General features: G+C 37.1%; 1 protein-coding gene across 3 annotated transcripts in view; it reads right to left on the bottom strand.

Annotated features, from left to right (window-relative positions):
• The window catches only part of OXR1 (oxidation resistance 1), a 249,405-nt gene that overhangs the window by 212,464 nt on the left and 14,783 nt on the right, over positions 1-22,158 (bottom strand). The gene's annotated exons all lie outside the window — the stretch shown is intronic.

Genomic DNA, 22,158 nt, shown 5'->3' with positions numbered 1-22,158 from the left:
GACTGTTTGGGGCAATATGCTGACTCTAAAAACTGCTTAGAGAAGGCTATAAAGCGCTGTGAAGTGATATATAACTCTAACTGCTATTGCTATTGTATGATGGCACAGCGTGATAATATCTTTGTTAAAGATTTGGCATTTTATTTGTCTCCAATCTTGGTTTTATTTGATAATTTACAATTGGAATACAGATGCATTGAAGGCTGAAGCATGTGTACATTAATAGTTTATCTATTAGAGCCAGTACATAGCAGGAACCACCTTTCCTAGCCTGGAACTCTCCAAATGTGTAAAGACCAAAACTCTAACCAGCAGTTCTTTGTACTGCAGTGATTAAAGCGTTGAGCTGAACCTGAGAAATCCAGTTCATGCCTCCAGTCAACCATGGCATTCAATTAGTAATTCTGGGCCAGTCCCATTCTCTCAAGGAAGAAGTCTATCTCCTGTGTGGCTAAATGACGGGAACTACCATGGACAGCTCCCTAAACGCTGAGAAGAAGGGCAGCTGTGAATGCATTAACAAACTAATAAATAATCCATCTGGAATGGACTTTGAGCTTAGTTGTTTGCTTGTAGACATTTCATTACCCAACCATTATCAGTGTTTTATGATGAAAGCACTGATGAAGGCATTAATGATATTTTCTAGTTGGCTAATAAAACCAGTGTCAGAGAGCACCAAGGATTTGACCACTAGCAAGATTCGAGGGAGGGAAAATTGTAAAATTACACTGTGCTTTCAACAGTTTTCTCATTGATACATGATCAAACTATCAAAACCAAAATAATATACTATCTGATGTAGACACAAACATCAGTATATACAATATTTATGTAAACAGTACAATATTTTTATAATACCTTGCCAAATCAAAAGAGTTGACTGCCGCTACATTTTTTTAACCCCATTTTATATTTTGGAGCACAAACCCTCTGCTCTTCAGATATTTAAAGACAATGAAGCTAATGTCTCTGCTCTCAATATTATCTTCTACATATCTTTATCTTAATCATTCCTTGCAGGTCAGTTTCCAGTCCTTTTATAATAATTCTAGCATTTCTCTGGTCTTCTTCCAGTTTATCAGTAGTTTTGTTTTGTTTTTTAATTGAGGTATGCAATACTCCAAGCAAGGCCTCCTGACCAAGGCAGAGTAGAGTGAGGTAATTATTTCCCACAATCTGGACTATATGATTATTCAAGATCTCTGTGAGCCTATTTTCAGATGTCTTACACTATTTGAGTCCAGGTTAGTAGAACTCTAGAAGCAAGTATTATCACTTTAAATTGTGCTCAGAATAAGCATGCTGCCAATGTAAGTTATTCAATATAGCTGCAATGTGATTTCACCTAAAGTCTAGCTTCTTAATCATGTAAACTCAATTCAACTTCTAGTAACTTCATGAAAACTATTTGGAAGTGATCTGACATTGTCATCTTCTGGAATATTTTTCAACCTTCCAGTTTAATATACAGGCCTCGGATTTCCTGTTGGGTTCCCATATGTTTAATAATAAAAGGTTTGAAGATTAGCCAAAGTCAGTGGTGGGCAACCTTTTTTTTCAACTGAGCCAAATCTCGCCAAAACCACGATTGAAATTTACTTTGAGAGCCACATTTTTAAAACCGAAAATACATAGGATGGTACACTGTTTTTAGTTTCAATAAGTTTTTATTGAGAATATTCTGCATGCAAGTATCCACATAGGTCGGGAGGATACAAATAACACAACTAATAAAACAAAAACTTTAGAACGATATTATTTATCGATAACGTTAAATTCCGTAAAATTTGCCTTACAATGTAGAGAAAATTACATCCTGACATCGACTGACAAAGTCACAACCACTAATGTGAACATTGGCCTTGCATTTCCTTGGATAGTTTGAGTAAGTCAGGTTTGTATGTTGTTGTTTTTAATTTCATCTCTCTCTCCCACTTTCTTTCTTTTTTTCTTTTTCTTTCTCTCTCTCTCTCTGGCTCTTTGTCTCTCTCTCCCTCCCTCCCCCACCTCTGTCACTCTGTGTGTGTGTGTGTCTGTCTGTCTGACTCTCACTCACTCTGTGTGTGTGTGTGTGTCTGTCTCTGTCTCTCCCTCTGTCTCTCTCCCCTCCTTTCCTCTCTCTCTGTCACTCTGTGTATGTGGGTGTGTCTGTCTCTCACTCATTCACTTAATCACTCACTCTGTGTGTGTCTGTCTGTCTGTCTGTCTATCTTTCTCTCCCTCCCTCCCCCTCTCTGTCTCTCTCTGTCTGTGTGTGTGTGTGTGTGTCTGTCTGTCTGTCAGTCTCTCTCTGATTCCCTCCCTCACTCCCTCTCTCTGTTCCTCTCTCTGTCTGTCTGTCTCACTCACACACACACACACACACACACACTGTGGTCACCTTGTTGAGTGTTCCAATCACATTTGAAACACTCAACAACTCGCCTGCATTTATGGTATTTTGCAGCATTCTGCAATCATAGGACCAAAATTGGTTGTCACTCGCCCGGGCTTTTGCAGAAGCTTCCCTCCAAAGCCCGAGAGGAGGGAGGGGAGCGGGCACCCGGCACACAGAAGAGCCGCATTAAAGGGTGTAAAGAGCCGCATGTGGCTCCCGAGCCGCGGGTTGCCCACCACTGGCCTAGGCCAACAGTATGGAGTCTTTTCTTCCACATACCCCATTTAATAAATTTCATGTTCCAACACACACACACACACACACACACACACACAACCTCCTATATCGAACAAAAGCATGGTTTTTAAAACCATGGGTTTAAAACTAGTGTTTCATTTGTTTGTGCTAGTACCACATAAATACTGTATTTTTCGGAGTATCAGACACACTGGAATATAAAATGCACCAAGATTTTGAAGAGGCAAATTTTTAAAAAAGCTTTTGCACTCTGCAGATCTTCCATAAATCGCCCATTTTTCTGAAAATGGGTCCATTTTTGTCAAAAAAAGGGGGGGGCATGCATAGCCTTTAGGAGGCTTATAGAGTGCTTCTGGGAGCTGGGGGTGGAAATGAGCAAACAACTGCCCATTTTACATTCATTTTTGCCCTCCCCAGCCCCCAGGATCACTCTGGAAGCCTCCTAAAGGCTATGCATGGCCATTTTGGTGAAGGGGTGAGGTTTCAGGAGGCAATAGATGCTGTATTCAGTGTATAAGACGCACCCAGATTTTCACCCTCTTTTTTGAGGGAAAGGGGTGCGTCTTATACTCCAAAAATATGGTAAGTTAAATGATTGTAAATGCTGAGAATCCCTGACCATCCTCACTACTGAACAAACATATTTTGCCCAAGGAAAATACTTTTAAAAAATGGAAATAACAATAAACCCACAAGAAAGAATGAAATGATTAATCGTGTTTTTATGTCAGCAAGTTGCAGCAAATCCACAAGGAATAACAGCAATAACCAAATTATTCTACTTCAATATAGCCCATGAACAACTACTAAAAATATTTTTTCCATGGCTATCAACTAGAGAGTGACTTGCTTCTAATATAATGTTTATGTTATGATATTTGGCCGACTACAACTCTGCCTCCCCCACTCCAAACAAAAAACAAAAAAGCCCAGCCTATATACAGAACAGCAATGCACTGCATTTTGCTAACAGCCTGCAACAGAAAGCCCTTAGCAGCTATTAATGTCAATGTCAACCTGCCAAAAGAACCAACACGCAAATCAGCCAATCAGAACTAAAACAACAAGCCAATCACAGGATTTAGGATCCTTACAATGTTCAAAACAGACAAGTTTTGTTTCAAGCTTAGATATAATTTAATATGTTTTGTCCTGACTTTCCTGGTGGGAGGGGAATCTATTGAAATGCAAGCCATTCTAAACTCGGAATATTTAAAGCTCAAAACATTCTTCGCATCCTTAATCAATGGAAACTATTTATGATTTCTGGCTGAATTCGCGTCTCACACTAAGCCAATTATTCTGAAAGCAGAAAAGTGGCATCTTGAATGTGGATCCATAACTTAGGAGCAACAACAATTTAAAAAAAACCTCTCTTCCAAATGCCCAACAAATGTATACACTATACACTACTAGCATAAATAACTGTTGCTTAATTAGTTAGCTCCACATTATTCAAAATAAGGGGTGAACAAGTCACTATCCCATGTTAAGTCCAAAGTTACTGACAAGCAAGGCTAGAACCAGGTTTACTTACCTTCCCTACCTGTTTGCAAATGTGAGTGCCTGCACGTCCATGCATGTGCCCCATCTTCTGCGCATGCGCTTTCCCTTAAAAAATGGGCCTAAATGGCATGCCATATAGTCGGGGCATGTGGGCGGGGCGACCACTGATTCCCGCTACCGGTTTGGGCGAACCGGTCAGAACCGGCAGAATACCATCTCTGGCTAGAACCAACTGGGCAAGTTCACAAATCCAAGAACTTACCAAGTTCTAATGAAAAGCCACTAACAGCAGTATCTGAAGAGGAAATATTTTTACCTCTTATCTGTAATGGGCTGCTTGGCCCCCTCTTTTGAGTTCCAACTTTCTTTTGTTTTGTAATTGTTAGAGCTATCTTCTTCTCTGAATGTGTGAGTAGTCTGTTATAAATTTATAACTGGGGCAGATATAAATTTAATAAATAAATGAAACATCCTGTGTCAAGGAATTTGTTGACGAAAGAAGCACCAATTATTCCTCCTTCCCTTCCCAAAGTAATGCTTTGGGAGGGGGGTCAAGAAAGACAGCTCTGTATATACACACCCCCTGAAATCTGTAACCATTAAAGGTAAAGTTACCCTCGCACTTATATGATAGTCATTCTCAGCTCTAGAAAGCAGTGCTCATCTCTATTCAAAGCCAAAGAGTCACCGCTGTCCAAAGATGTATCCATGGTCATGTGGCCGGTATGACTAAATGCCAAAGGCGCACAGAACACTGTTACCTTTCCACCAAAGGTGGTTCTTATTTTATTTTATAACTATTATTCTGTACTATTTTACATACAATATATCTTATATTCCCCCCCCTCTTATTTATTTATGCGGTTTTATGATTGTTTTCTAATTTTCTAATCTTTCTTCCCTTAATGCTTTCTTATTCTTTGCATCTTTCTTCTAGATATTTGTACCATAAATTCCATAAATTCCATACTGAGTAATAATCAGATTCTCCTTTATCTTTTATTTCTTTTGTAAGTCTGTCCATTTCAGGGCACTTTTAATACTTTTTTTTAATCACATTTTCCCTTGCTGGCATATTTTTGTTCTTCCAATTTTGTACATATATAATTCTTGCTGCAGTAATTACGTTTAATATTAAGTATTTTTTTCTCATAGTTCCCTGTAATTATCCCTAAAAAAAATAATTTTGCTTTTAGTTCTGATTATGTAGTTATGTCTTCCAGCCAGTTTTTTATTCTTGTCTAATATTTTTTTTTGCTGTTGTACACGTCCACCACATATGAGAGAATGTTCTACTTGCATTTTTACATGCTTTCAAACTGCTAGGCTGGCAGAAGCTGGGACAAGTAATGGGAGCTCACTCCGTTACGCGGCGCTAGGGATTTGAACTGCCAAACTGTCAACCTTTCTGATCAACAAGCTCAGCATCTTAGCCATTGAGCCATCACATCCCTTCCTGTAACCCATTAGGGGATGCCATTTTCTTCTCTTCGTTTCTGAAGATTTATACGGATTGAAGAAGGCACACATTTTTACCGAAGAGAAGATCAGGGAGCTTACCATCTGATCCACACACAAAAAGTGGGGGAAAGGGGAAAAGCGAGTTTAAATCCTGGAAATATAACTGTCTTTCACATATTTGGACTCGCAGTGAGCAATGAACTGTTCCGGATGGCTTTCCTTGTCTGAAATAAAGATGCCAAGGAAGCCAAGTTGAGTCTGTGAGATTTCTGCCAAGTCAAATGAACAAGCTGAGCTAAGTGTGAAGTATCAATAGGTCTGTGATTTATTGCTTAGCCCATATCAGAAAAAAGTGACATTTGGAGCTTTAAACTTTAAAACAAAGAATTAAATTATGTTTGGGAAATTCCTGTCAACCAGTGCCGATACAATACAATACAATAGCAGAGTTGGAAGGGACCTTGGAGGTCTTCTAGTCCAACCCCCTGCCTAGGCAGGAAACCCTATACCGTTTCAGACAAATGGCTATCCAACATCTTCTTAAAGACTTCCAGTGTTGGGGCATTCACAACTTCTGGAGTCAAGCTGTTCCACTGATTAATTGTTCTAACCACTGTTCCCTCTAAGCTGCGCGCCTGCGCGGCCGCGCAAATAACAAGAAAACACCGCGCAGATGTTTCAAACTGCGTGCAGTGTTTTTTAACGTCTTAAAATATTACTGAAAATATCCCCCCTCCCCTCTTTCTGCACCGAACTATCTCCTCCATCTGGTGATTGGTTAAATCAAGGATGACTCTACCCGGAGACTGATGATGCTGCAGAAGGGAGAATTCTCACTGGTCCTCTGGGGCTTCGTTGGTTCATGGGAAAACGCGATTCGCTGGTTGTAGCCTGCGTTTCCCTGCATATCCGGGGTTTCTCAGGCATCGCGTCTGAAGCCAAGTTCTGAGCTAGGCAGCCTTTCTGAGATCCCTTCGCTTTGCAGAGAGAGGGAAGCAGCGGGGAATTGGACTGCCTGAGCCAAAGGGGTCCACAGGATCTTGAGACTTGGTTTTTGAGCAGTACCATTCCACTCTTTCCTTTCCCCTTTCTGTCCTTCTTATATCTTCCTTTGCTTTTGCTTTTCCTTTCCTTTCTCTTTTCCTTTCCTTTCTCTTTTGCTTTCCTTTCTCCTTTTCTTTCCTTTTTCCTTTCTTTCTTTTCCATTTCCCTTCCTTTCTCCATACCCAAGTATTATGTATGTTCACTTTCTTGAGTTACCTATGAAGTAATAAAGGTGGGATAAAAATCTAATAAATAAACTCAAGTCCCATACCTTTCATCCTGTGATTTCTACTTCTCATGAATATGGGGCAAAAGTTTGAGGATGGATTGGTGCAGAGGCCAAATAAATGGTATCTTGTTTTTGATAATTGTAAATTGACAGTTCTCTTTAATGATGGAAGCAGAATCCTCATCTCTTTGGATTTTTTTTCAGAGCCCTTTTGATGTTGCTAGCCTAAGTCAGCTAATGTTAGGGCTTTCTGCTAGCTTTTTTTTAAAATGCAGGATAACTGAGGAAGTGCTAATGAATCACTACTGAGTGACTTGCACAGCAGATTGCTGCCAAAAAACAACTTTTTTGTGTTTTTCTATAATATCATGTTTTTCCTGTAGTTTTTGGAAGTGAACTAATCTGCTCACTACATAGTGATTATTCTTTCATCTGATTTCCTGAAGTAAAGCTCAAGAAAAGGTCTTCATATTACTCAGATAAGACACTCACTTCTGAGAGCCGTTCTGCAATCTATCACCCTGCTTAATTTTTTTTGTTTCTTAAAGATAAATACAACTAGACAAAGATGCTACTGTTGGTTTTAATTTCACTATGTAATTAATTAATACACTAATTTCACTTTTTCCTTTCCTTTCTTTTTTCCTTTCCTTTCTCTTTTCCTTTCCTTTCTTCTTTCCCATTTCCTTTCCTTTTTCCTTTCTTCTCTTTTCCTTTCTTTTTCTTCTTTCCCATTTCCTTTCCTTCCCCCCTCCCTTCCCTTCCTTCCTTCCTGGGGGTCTGAGGGAGAGGGAGGGGACCCTTTACTTCCTTGCCCCCCTCCCCAACATCTGCTCTGATGGCAATTATGGCTAAAAAAAATCAGGTGCTCAGGCATTAAAATATGCCGCTCAAACACTATACATTTCTGCACACACTGAAAAAAAATTAGAGGGAACATTGGTTCTAACTGTCAGGAAGTTTCTCCTCAGTTCTAAGTTGCTTCTCTCCTTGATTAGTTTCCACCCATTGCTTCTTGTTCTACCCTCAGGAGCCTTGGAAAATAGTTTGACTCCCTCTTCTTTGTGGCAACCCTTGAGATATTGGAAGACTGCTATCATGTCTCCCCTAGTCCATCTTTCTATTAAACTAGACATCCCAGTTCCTGCAACTGTTCTTCATATGTTTTAGTCTCCAGTCCCCTAATCATCTTTGTTGCTCTTCTCTGCACTCTTTCTAGAGTCTCCACATCTTTTCTACATCGTGGCGACCAAAACTGAATGCAGCATTCCAAGTGTGGCCTTACCAAGGCTCAATTGTGGTTGAGAGCTACCTGTATTATGTACCAGTTAACATATTCCTTTGTAAAATGTTTTGCAGTGATCAAATCAGAATGTAAGAAATTCATTATTTGCATTATGTGTCAGGCTCTTGAATGGATATAGCTTGGCATTAACAGATATACTTGTGCAGATTATAATTATGATAGACTTCACTGTCAGATTAATGCTCTGAAATTTGTCTCAGTATTTGTAAGCTCAAGGACTAATACAAGTTTAATAAATTATTTTAATTATTAAAAATATTTTATAGCTGTGCTTTGCTGCTTGCCTCAACTTTAACATTAAAGTAGACTTGGTTTCTTAATAAATAAGTTAACTACTTTCACATTTTCTGGTGCTAAATCCCTAACACAGGAGACAACAAATCTTTCCAACTGAGTTAATTCAATGCAGTACTTTGATCTCACATCCTTTAGTCATTTTTAAGCAGGGAACAATGAGAATCTAAAATTATACTTTTCCAATTAAATACTTTTAGGCTGAATGGACTTATAGCATTCTAAGTGGCATAACCATTAGACATGCTGGTTGGTAATTAAATAAGTTAAAAACATGTACATCTTTGCAGTTACTGAATTTGAAAAAAGTGATTTAACTTTAACTTTATTTAAATTTATAAACCACTCCCTCTCCCCAAAGGGACTCGGGGTGGTGTACAGTCAGAATAAAAAACACCATATATACATATAAATATACCTTCTTCTATAATTTCCAAATGCTTAACCTCTCCTTTCTATATACAGAGTTGAAACTCTTTTGGACTGAGAATTTCACTACAAGAATTTGGTGCAGCCAAAAAACAACAACAATGCAATAATGACTTTATGTCCACATTTAAATTAAATTACATGCAGCTAGTAGGATTATTCCCAATATATTTAGTACTCTTATTCCTTCTAGCATATTATAGTTTGGCAGTAAAGTTTTGTAGGGACTTGGAGGATAAGTATAATTCTAGAAAGTCTGAATGAGTTTTCTATCTATAGAATCATCTATATTTTACTTCCTTTTTTCTAAATCAGAACATATGTTCACCTATCTATAACTTCTTACAGACAAAAGCTAAAAAGGAACACAAAATATTGTATAAAATCAGGTGTGGACTATTTTTTTAGTTGGTATGCATTTCCCCCAAAAAATTAGTCACTTACCTCATGATTTTTGGTCTACTTCCCATCACATAAATATAAAACAATGTATTTATTTTTGTGAAAAGTTAGCATTTGTATTTTAATAACCATCCTTTAACAGATTTATGTTGAAAATGTCATATTGATTTTCAAAATATTCTAGTTAGTACCTAGCAAAAATGAACAGTCAAATAATAAAGCACATATTGATAATGACCACACCTCTGAAATTAAAATAGATTACTGTTAGTCATAGGCCTATAATTATCATGACAGTTCTTAATTTCCTATTTATGCAACAAATTTATAGGCTCTGCATGACTTTCTTTTCGTACAGGAGAGAGAATGAGTTATAAAATGTTGGCAACCTTTTTTATCTGCAAAAGATAAATTAAATGAACTAAATGAATTTCAATATACTACAATGGAAATTTGTTTGACATTATTACAAAATACCCACTGTACTTTCTGTAATCAGTGTGCCAGATACTTTCTCATTTGCAATCTCGTTCTTCTAGTTTTAATCTCTCTGGTGATTTGAAACCTAGTCTTCTGAAGCACAACGTAACTTAAAACTCCAGTATTAGTGAAAAGGCAACCTGAAAAGCATCATCCAGAGTTGTACACATTAAGCTTTAGCAGAAGCCTTAGCTTGTTTACTTAGCTCAGGGGTGTCCAAACTTGGAATTCTGGGAGTTGAAGTCCACAAGTCTTAAAGTTGCCAAGTTTGGATACCCCTGACTTAGCCAATCAAACAAAGAAAACTAGTGATGGAGTTATAAAAGGTAGGTAGATGTAGAAGGAAAAGGAGTCACTGCAGTTAAGTGAATCATGACTTCGTTAAGTGAATCTTGTTTCCCCATTAACTTTTACTCTATCCCATTTGCCAAGTACCTGAATTTTGATCACATGAAAAAACAGCAATAAGTGTGAGGACTGGTAATAAATCACTTCTTTGAATGCTGCTTTAACTTCTAATGGCTGGTAAATGAATGGTTATAAGTTGAAGACTATACCTGTATTTTAAAATATGCTACTGTAACCCATCCTGATTCTCTTTGGTGTTCTCCAGATTATTTTGCTGACTGGTAAAAGTTCTGCTCTGATGACAACTTTGAAATGAATTAGCATTAAGAGGCGTCCATGTGTCATTAACTGCTCTATGGACACCTGCAACAGAATGAAGTCAGTCATTAAGTAAAGATCAGTAACACTATCCCCCTTCTTTGAAAATTAAGCATTATGTTAAATTAAGCATTGGTAAGCCTTAATTACTAATATTTTATTGTTAATGAAGTTTGAATTATAGGTCTTCATTAACAGTAGAACCGATTAATACTGAAGCTAGATGATTTAAGAGCCGGCAAAAACAGTTACAAATACATGCAGCCCTTCCTTAATGACCCTAACTGGGTCCAGAATTTCTGTTGCTAAGTAATGTAGTCTTTAGACAAAAAATGTTGTGGTTGCACAACTTAGCAATGACAGTTTTGCTAGTTCTGGTTGTGATCATTAGGACCATGTCATTGTTAGACAAGAAGGTCACCCTCCTGTGCTGCATTCACCTGTACTTCAACTTCTTCCCACTTGGTCTTGCTCCCACTTCTGCCATTTTGCCCATCCTACACTCTGCCATCTACCTTGCCCTCCATTGCTCTGTCCTCCACCCTACATTCCCACTGTCCTGCAGTCTGTCATCTCTGCCACTCCCTGACGCCCGCAGCTGATCTTTGCCATCTTCTTCCTCCAATTGCTGATGATATGCACCAGGCCTGGCCTTTCACAAGGGAGCTGCTGACTACATGTGACCTTCCTGAAGGCCTCCCAAGTGGGACTGCAGAGTGCTTTATTAGCACTTAGCAATAGGACTTATATACCACTTCACAGTGCTTTACAGCCCTCTCTAAGCAGTTCAGAGTCAGCATATTGCCCTCAACAATACAGGTCCTCATTTTACCCACCTCAGATGGATGGAAGGCTGAGTCAACCTTGAGCCTGGTGAGCCTACTATTACTACTGGTTAATCTTTGGTGAGATTCACAGGCTTTGGGGTTGGTTGGTAGCTCAACAGCTCGAGTCCTAACCAAGAACCTAGGAAGTGTTAAGGTAACGTCAGAGGATATAAGCTGTTCCAAGTAGGGTGGTTTTTTGTAGAGTCAGAATGTTCAAGTCTGATAAATTTAGAATTTCCAAATAGCAAGGTAGCCTTTAGGTTTTGCTCCAAGGGCTCCAATTACAATCAGGACAACACTCGATTTTTTTCCCCACAGTCGTTCAACTTCAATTTGCAACTCCTGGTACTTTGTGATTTTTTTCTTACTGCTTACCTTCAATTCGCGCATTACCAGGTATTGCAATGTCAATGAACCAAACTTTTTTTCTTTTCAACTGTTGTTATGTCAGGTGTGTTTTTGGCCAAGTGCCTGTCAGTCTGAATTCTGAAATCCCACAAGAACTTGACTTTTTCATTCTCTAGAACCTGATGTTCCCAGTGGTTTTTGCTGTACTCAAATCCAAACTTATGGCACAATTTCCAGTGATGGTGGTGGTGGTGGTGGTGGTGGTGGTGATGATGATGATGATTACTATTACTACTTAGTATGGCATAACAGAATGCAGAATACTTAATGCATAAAAGCTCTCAAACACAGTATATAAAATGTGTATTAAAATATAAAATACCAGAGCAGTGAACCATTTTAAAAACACACAGTGATGAATAAAATTACAAATGCAATTAAATTATGCATAAGCAGTTATCAGGGTGGCTAAACCTATGGCCGGATATCTAGATCATGTAGCCATTGGACAGCAGTGCCCTCAAGATGTTTCATGTAGGGATCCAGGAAAACTTCTGAGGGAGCATTCCGTTGCAATATCATGTAAAGTTTCTGGCACGTTTCCAGAGTCATAGTTAGGATTATCAACCAGCCCACATTTATATTTCCAATATTAGCACCTGCCGTGCTTGGTTCAAATCCAGTTGAGTACTGTCCAGATTATCCTTGGGAGATCAAAGCCCAGAGGTTATTGTACTGGATCAGACACAGGATAGGTGTTGAGAATCAGAGCCTGGTATTCAGCAGGCTCTGACCAGTTCTGGAGAACCGGTAGCAGAAATTTTTGAGTAGTTCGGAGAACCGGTAAATACCACCTAAGACTGGCCCCACCCTCATCTATTCTCTGCCTCCCGAGTCCCAGCTGATCGAGAGGAAGTGGGGATTTTGCAGTAACCTTCCCCTGCCACGCCCACCAAACTCCCCTTGCCACCAAGCCATGCCCAAAAAGCCACACCACACCCACAAAGCCACACCCACAGAACCGGTAGTAAAATTTTTGAATCCCACCATTGCTGGGAATGAAGAGTAGAGTGCTGGGCAGTGGGATATCCAAAAGGGGCAGAGTTGGGGGAGCTAGGAGGATGGAGGGAGTTGAAGTCCATCTAGCTATCTTAAATGTTAGTGGACTGCCAAGCACCCAAATTTTGATCCTATGATGGGTGGGGACCATGATGGGTACTGCAACATCCATGGAGGGTGCTGCAACTGTGAGGAGTGCTGCAACAATCATAACTTTGAGAACCAGCCCTTACTACATTTGTTCAGTGCTGTCATAACTCCAACACTCAACAAATGGTCGTTAAGCAAGGATTACCTGTAAACCAAACCTAATACAACAGCAGCATTACCTAACTTTGAATGTCACAGCAAATCTCAGATGAAAAGGAGGTAAAGTATCCTGATGTTAAGAATAGAGAGCAAATGAGGTAAGGAAAAAAAAATTCCAGACAGTTTGTTCTTTTTTTTTAAGAGTTAGAATAATGAAAAGAAATGGTGACTCATACATGTGTAGGTAGACACATTATGACGGTAACACAGACCTTATCAATGAAATTACTTTTGAACTCTAAAAATTGTAATGAACCAAAGCATTTTTTTTTTGTCCTCAATGAAGAGGTTATGAATAGATGCAAAACTGCATATGGAGTGAATGAATTATACTCATTATTTTTTATGGCTGAAACTTCCGACACTGAAGCTTGCTAATAGGCTCATGTTGCCGATGAATACTACATGCTTCCAGGTTAAAGAAACAGAACATTAAAAGCTGCACGTAGCTGTTCCACCCACATGGACAAAAGGTGTCTGATGCAATGTGTCTTTTTAAATTAAAATTTCAGCTAAAAACACTCTAAGAGCTAATTCTGTGAACATAGGACTGACCTCGGTTGGACAATTTCCATTTAAGGAACAGTAAACAGTATTAAAACTTTTACTTACATTTTCATGCTATTGGAAATCAGTAAAATCATCATTAATTCAGCAAAATCATACTGCCCAAAGCTAGCCAGTGGCTTCCAGGCTAGATGCAAAAAGGAATGTGAAGGGGTGGCTGTGAAAATCATTGGTCAAGACGATAGTACATAATTTGTTCAAAGGGAGCCTGAATCTAGAACTATATTATCCAGATTTTTTTTTAAGAGAACAGCAGTAGATGAAAAAGTTATGCTTCATACATTGGAATGTAATTACATGGTTCTTGGACCTTTGAGTCTGACGTGTAAGACTCCAATAACAATAGCAACAATAATTAGTAACTTCTTCAGAATTGATGTGCTATCAAGTCAACATCAACTCTTAGCAGCCACATACATTTTCTCCATGATGACCTGTCCCCAGCCCGATCCTTCAGTTCTTCCAGTGTTTTATTATTCTCTTTCCTTCCCACCTTTTCCAGCCTTCTCCAGATCTTTGCATAATGTGTCCATAGTTGGATAATTTGTGCCTCGAGTGAGAACACTGGGTTGATCTTTGCAATGATCAATTTTCTTAGCTGCTCATAGTATTTTCAGTAGTTTTCAAATTTCAAAAATGTCAATACTCTTTCTATTCTGCTTCTGGAAGATCCAATTTTCACTTCTACAGAGTGTCAAAGAGGACACTATCTTTGTAAATATGAATACATCATGACATCTGAATATCTTTTCCAGGACTTTCATGTCTGCTAGTTTGTCAATATTTCTTGATTGTTTACTCCTTTACTAATGATGGTTGGTCCTAAAAGACAGAAGATACCTACCGCTTTGGTATATTCACTGCCAATTTTAAGGTTGGTTGTTGCAAATGTTGTTATTACTTTATGTTAAATCCTAGACTGTGCTCCTCAACTTTTATTACTAGAACTTGCAGATCCTTTGCATTTTTAACTATTAGAGTACAGTCTTCTTTTAGTGACTAGAACTGGGACTGGTAATTTAGTTGTAAAGTGAAGCCAGAACTGTGCTTATGATCTTACTTCAACTTTCCTTTCATTACAGATTTTTGAAGATTGTAAAAGGGAGTATTAGTTATTAAGTTACTTTTTCATCACTGTCATAACAGCAAATGAGGTTGCTAAATGAGCTCTACCTCTAGTGTCATTAGCAGGTATGCTTCTTCCTCTGATTTAAAGCCATATTCAATTTCTCCCAATCTAGCTTCTCTTAATATAAATTCAGTACACAGAATGAATTACTAAGGAGAAAATAGCCTTACCCTACCCTAACATGGAACCAATCTGTTGTGTCATGTTCTATGTTGTACTGTAGCTTTTGGAGCTCCTTATAGAGTTCTCATGATAATGAGATGTTCCAGGATTCCCATTTTCATAAGCACATTCCTCAGTTCGACATGATCAAATAGTCAGAGGCCTTTCAATAATCAATAAAGCACATAGTGACAGAATTTTAATATTCTTTGGCTTTCTGAATTTTCCAGCCTGCATCAGAAACAATGTCTTGTGTTTCTCGGCCTTTTTTAAATCCATCTTGAACACCTGTCCATTTTTCAATGTAGGGCTATAATCTTTGTTGGATAGATTAAGCACTACATGGTGGCTCAGTAGTTAAGACGCTCAGCTTATCAATCAGAAGGTTGGCAGTTCACCAGTTCAAATCCCTAGTGCTGCATAATGGAGTGAGCTCCCATTATTTGTCCCAGCTTCTGCCAACCTAGCAGTTCGAAAGTATGTAAAAAATGCAAGTAGAAAAATAGGGACTACTTTGGTGGGAAAGTAACAGTGCTCCGTGCACCTTCGGCGTTTAGTCATGCCGGCCACATAACCATGGAGATGTATTCGGACAGTGCTGGCTCTTTGGCTTAGAAACGGAGATGAGCAGCGTCCCTAAAACCAGAAAGGACTAGAACACATGTGCCAGAGAACCTTTATCTTTAACCATTAAGCATTATTTTGCTCAGTTTGTAAATAGATTGTATACTTTTGTTGTACAATATTGTACAATAGATTGTATACTTTGTTAAGACTCCATTTTTTGTTATCAGAATGTTGATTGATCTCTTCCAATCTGTTCTAGTTAAGTTGTTCTCCAGATTTGCTGGCACAGTTTGGCTACCACCTGTATTTTTTTCTTTGCCTGCCATACATTCCATTAATTCTTGTAGTCCTCTATTTTGATACTGACCAGAGTGCTGATCTAACTTTTATCTTCTAGTATTAAAAGGTTTTGCAATATTTTCTAAGATATCTTGGATGTTAACATTTTACTGTTCATTATTTAAACATACTCTTTTCATCTTTGTTTGATTTTCTTTGAATCAGCTATTACCTGTCCAATGGCATTCTTTAACATAGGATTTCAAAGTTTGAAACTCCTGAATTCAGATATATTTTTGGAAGGTTCTCATTGTTTTTCCATGTTCGATTCTATCTTCAGTGCTTTTGTAGATGAGGTGTCTTGTCTGTTCTAATAGCTTTCTGAAAGTCTTTGTTAAGTCCTGAGATGTTTCTTGGCTTTGGATTCTCTTCTCTTCTGCGCAATTCCCACGGTTTGTTTGACATCCAATTTGCTTTAATCTATTTCTTCATCTTTCACCATGATGTTCACCTTTAACAACTTCTTTAAGTTCATTCCACAATTCCTCTGGGGGGTTTTTATTGAAGAGATTCAGGACTTCAAAGCAATTTCTGAAAATCATTATCTGCCTTGTCTCTGGCCACATAGCCACAAAAACACAGAAAGGTGATTGCAAACTTTACTGAGGAGTTTTTAAAGCAAATAGATAAAAAGTGCAAATGCACACACAAACAAACACACTGGACAAACCAGGTCCCCAAACCTCCAGCTGCTGAGAATGTTCCAAATCCAAAACAGTAACCAGTGAATGTTCAAATGAATCCAAAGTCCAATCATTGTAGAAAAGCTATCAGCTGCTTCAGGTCCAGGATTAGTCACAAGATTTCAAGTCAGAACTCAAAACATATGGAGTCTGCTGCTTTAAGACACCATCCTATGAATAACCTAAATTTATATATCAGTTGTCAATAGTAATGGAACTCTGCATATTATTCAATAGTGTGAGACTGTTACACTATTCCCTGTGCAACCCTTATACTGTTCCCAGTTTTAACTACTATATGTCAGTTATTAATATTAGAAGTTATTCCTATTAATGTTCTGATACAAATGCTAGATTTCACCATAGGAGTATTTTTTGTTTTTAAAATGCTGTTATACTGAAATGTTTCAATCTATGAAATGAACTTTCAGTTGAAACTTTTAGCACAAATAATTCCAGTATTATTTGTACAATAAATCTTGGAGAGGAATTGGTGTTTTTTTTTTTTGTTTTTTTGTTTTTTTTGCAATACGTGCCACCTTAGTTAGATAAATAAATAAGATAATGTACTGAACTAAGCCCTGCTTTGATATTTTAAAGTCAATGTTCTATTAATGGATTTCCTTTTGTTTTTCTGCAGGAACAATTTTTAGAGCTATTTTAAGCTACTGCTCTTTGGCTTTAATAAAAGTAATTTAATTCAGTTCTTCAGTATTGTATTGTTCTTGGCATTGATCTGAGTTTTAAGACATTACTACATTTACAGAAGAAGAAAAACAAATATATTTCTTAAAGCTATATAGTGCAATGGAGTCTGGGTTGTCCATATTGTACAATCTCCTTCCATATGTTAAAAAGCAATTTCTAAGAACTCAACTATAAATTTAAAGCAAATGAAGGTTACTAGATCCTAGATCTAATGCTCAGATAGCAGTTTGGGGAAACTGCAGGATTGCCATTATATTTCTTTCATCATTCTTTCTTCTATCCACTCTTCCTTCTGCTAGTGTACTTCATTTTGTCTGTGACTTGTTATTCTATACCATGGCTGTCAAACTCGCAGCCCACAAGCCAGATGTGTCATGCGCTGGCCATGCCCACGCCCGGTTTAGTGAAAGGGGGGAAGTCACGATACATCATGTGACGATGTGAGTTTGACACCTCTGTTCTATACTGCGACTGTACTATTCTATATCTTCCCAGCACTCTTGTGACTATGCTATTCCTCATACTACACACACACACACACACACACACACCCCACATACATGAATAACAAAATAATATTCAAATCAGAAAAGCCAGCAGTAAAAAAAAAAGAGATACTTTAGTGTTATCTCTGGGTTAAAAGGATCATACTTTAATTTTGAAGGAAAGGAAAAAGAGTTTCACAAAAATAACAGGTTGCCACAAGTGGCAGCTAAGATGTTAGCTTCATGAAGTATTATTCAGACAGCTTAAAGCAATAAAAATATATGAAATAAAAATTGTGTGGAATGCAATTATCAATGAAAAATAGATGAAAAACCATGTTACCTTAATATTACATTCCAGGATAACTTTGTTAGTTATTCTCTGAACATGTCATTCAGTCATTTATACTGTAAAATGTATTGTATGTGAATATGTATCTATGCACAAATATTTGACATATCTATAGAAGATCATATTATCACTGAATTAATGTCAGAACATGCAAATTATAATTGGAAGATGGAGGGTTTATTAACAGTTAAGGTTCTGAGTTAAAGAATCTGAAACTAATCTCTACATCCTCATTTCCCACATCTGGCTCCCGTTAGTTCCATACTTCCTCCAGAAATTGAACTGGGAGGAACTCCCAATGTGACCATATTTGAGTGACAGTTTTACTACCGAATCATTATGGAGAGATTGGACAGGATGGAGATTCTTGGTAGAATGACAGCATACATCTCTTCCATGTTACCCCTACAACACGTTGTTTTATCAAGCTCTGTCTGTCTCAATGAGATAAAATGGAATTTGCAAAGATTGATTTTCCTCTCATTCAATATTCCGATGCCAGTAACAGTTCTGGTAATCTTCTACACACCTTCTGTTTTGGTAATCTCCTTCAAAATGAATGGAACAGATTGTGATATTTGACGAATGTTTCCTCTTTTCTGACTGAACGTTTCCAAGTGCTTTGCTGAGGAAAAGGAACAGAATATTTTCCATAGCAACCCCACGATTTATTGGTTTGCTTCTTGCTTATGAACTCTGCAAAATGTTTATTTCACTAAAAAAAAGGCCTTTAAAACTGTCTGCCAGTGGTTGTGTTGCAAAATTCTTATGGAGATATTTATATGCAATCTGGAATGAAGTGCATAACACCTGAATTCTGATAAACAATGCTGAATTTTTTTACTTTATTCAAATGAGTCACTATTTCAATAACATCTTAATGGTGAGATAGCAAAGCTCTCCACTACTGAGAACTTTTAGATCTTCACTTTTATGATGTATTCCCTATTAATCTTCTCGATTTCAGTGTACATAATGTTGCCAGTTTGAAGGATACCCAGTATGTTTTTTCTGTTATTTTTAGGCACTTGATTATCCAACCACGTGGCACACAATCAAATGCCTTCTTGTAATCAATCCAAGCTGCATTCAAGTTGGTCTTCCTTCTCTTGCAGTTTTCCAGAATCATCTTGTCAATTAGGGACTGACTTTTGTTCCTCTATTGATTGGGCAGTTTCAATTAGATGATGTTGGATTGCATGAGCTACACCACCAGTTAGCAGTTTGAAAGTGTTGGTAAGCAGGAAATTGACCTGTAACTGCCCACTGCTGCCTCCTTTGTTGGATATCTCATTATCAGATAAGTTTTGCCAGATGTTAACTTAACTTTAATTTTACCTGCTTGCAGTATGTGGTAGCAATGAGTGGATGGAGACCAATCAGATGCAGTTCATCTTGACCTGCTGCTGACCAATTCTTAATCTTGCCTCTTTCTTCACCATTTCCCTAGTTATTAAAAATTCTTTCAACTCCTTTTTATCTGTATCCAAGATGCATTTTGTTGTATTTCTTTGGGTTGTCCCATATCTGCACCCAGAACAGCACTGTTTCTTCTTTGTCAGGTGTTGACTAGCTTATTGTAATCTACATACTGGTGAGGAAAATGGTGATGATGATGCCTTCAATACAATACAATAGCAGAGTTGGAAGGGACCTTGGAGGTCTTCTAGTCCAACCCCCTGCCTAGGCAGGAAATCCTATACAGTTTCAGACAGATGGCTATCCAACATCTTCTTAAAGACTTCCAGTGTTGGGGCATTCACAACTTCTGGAGGCAAGCTGTTCCACTGATTAATTGTTCTAACTGTCAAGCCAGAGTTATTGTTACTTTGATTCCTGGAGATTCCTGAACTAGTTCCTGGAATTTTCTTGGCAAGGTTTTCAGAAGCGGTTTGCCCTTGCCTGCATCCCAGTATTTAATTTCCATTATTATGCTATAGGGAGAAAGGAAGATGTGCAAATATGCCAAACCACCCAGAGTCAGTTGTAGCGGAGTGGTGTCTAAAATGAAATAAATACAAAATCATTCAAAAAAAAAAACCCTATAAAATATGGATTAGCGGGGAGATTAAATGCAATAATTGCTTTTCTTTTTTGCGCTGGTTATATTGACTCACTCCATACATTTGATTCTACAATATGGGATTTAAAAACAGCTTAAACTGATCTTTCCAGTAATTACTGCAGCCACATCCATCGTTCATATATCAACCATTTGGGAATATGTTCATGTCAACAGTACAAATCTTGCCATTTCCTCTGAAATTAATGCACAGTGCACTTGGGATTCAGTTAGAAGGACAGGCAAGTGGGTGAATTAAATTTGTAATGACAACATCTGCACATTAACATCTATTACCCAAGTGTGGTGCCCAAATGACACAACCTATTCTGAAGAAATTAACATTTCTTTCATAATGTTAAAGATACAGAATGTATTCACAATCCTAGTTCTTGTTGGTTTCAAAAAATGTCCATTTCTGTTCCCTGATTTAATAATGTATATTTGGGGTGAAGGATATTCAAAGATGTTGATCAGCTAATTTTTTCTTGTCTTATTTGCATCATTAATGGGGGCCAGTTCAGTTGAGGACTATATATTTTTTAATTTATTTTATTTTTAAACATAAAAGATAACATAAAAAATTCTCATCCATTACATACAGACAGCATGTCATTTGGTTATAAGCCTTTGTACATCCATATTTTCAATCACGTATACAATCACAAATTTTCCGTCTAATATAACTAGGTACCTCACTTTCATTGTACATCATATATTCAATTACAGTTAATATTTCTTTCTTTTCAACAAACCTAATTCCCTTGCATTCTTGATTGTCTATTTAATAACAATATACATTTATGTAGTCACTTATCTCATTCTGAGTATTTTCACAGTGTAAAAGAATTTACCAACTGTTTATGTTTATACATCACTACATTCAAGCAAAAATGTTATTCCTTCATTTTTAAACAAAGTATTCTAAATACTCACTTCATATATATACCAATCTTTCATTACTTCCTTATTAAACTATTTATCAACAACAAGATATCTTTATAATATACATCACTAGAATTATGTATAATATCACCAATCATCTATCAAATGTACATAGATTCATTATTATCCTATCCTTCATTTTAAAACAAAATATTCTAAATTATTCAATTCATATATATGTCAGTCTTTCATTGTATTGTTATTAATCTATTTAACAACATAATTGTATTATCACTTAATTCCTTCAATTAAAACATAAATAAAACATTTTTCACTTCCAGGTTTTTTTGTCCAGCCACTGATAAAACAAATCCCATATTTTATAAAATTGCTCATCTTCTTGTTCTCTAATTTCAAATGTCAATTTACTCATTTCAGCACACTCCATTATCTTTCGAATAACTTCCTCCTGTTTTGGTATTGTTTCATTTTTCCAATTTTTTGCAAATATGATTCTAGCTGCTGTTAAAACATTTACAATCAAATATTTCAAGTCTTTATTGTAAATTTTTGGTATGATTCCCAATTAAAAAAATCTCTAGTTTAAGGTCTATGTGTTTGTGTATCATTTTCTCCAACCACATGTGAATTTTAGTCCAGTATCTTTTAGCTTCAATGCAAGTCCACCACATGTGGTAATATGAGCCTGGTGTCTGATGACATTTCCAACACTTTTCCGATTTATTCTTGGACATTCTTGCAATTCACGTTGGGGTATATGCCACCTGTAAAACATCTTATACAAATTTTCTATATATGTAGTTGACATTGTCATTTTATAATTTCTGCCATTTCTCTAAATCAATCCCATGTCCAAAAATTTTTCCCCAAGCTATCATAGTTTCTTTAACTTGTTCCTCTTGTAGTTTGACCTCTAATAAATATCCATATAGTTTTTTAATTACTTTTTCATCAGTACCTTTTAAAATTTTGTCTAGCTAAATCATTTTGTTGTAAAGACCTTTTGATTTTCTATCTTCATTATATCTAGAATGTATCTGCACATATGAATACCAATTCATTTCTATTCCTTCTTGTTTCAACTCTTGGATAGATTTGAGTTCACCCTCTGCATTCAGTATTTCAACATATCTAACTGTTTGTTCCTTTTTATATATTATTGGATATGAAAATGCTTCAATGGTTGATATCCAGACTGGA

Source organism: Natrix helvetica (assembly GCF_964273705.1).
Source record: "Natrix helvetica genome assembly, chromosome: 4".
In the NCBI taxonomy this organism is placed as follows: Eukaryota; Metazoa; Chordata; class Lepidosauria; order Squamata; family Natricidae; genus Natrix; species Natrix helvetica.
Note: the sequence above shows the minus strand (reverse complement) of the source record. Positions and strands in the feature narration are given on the sequence as shown.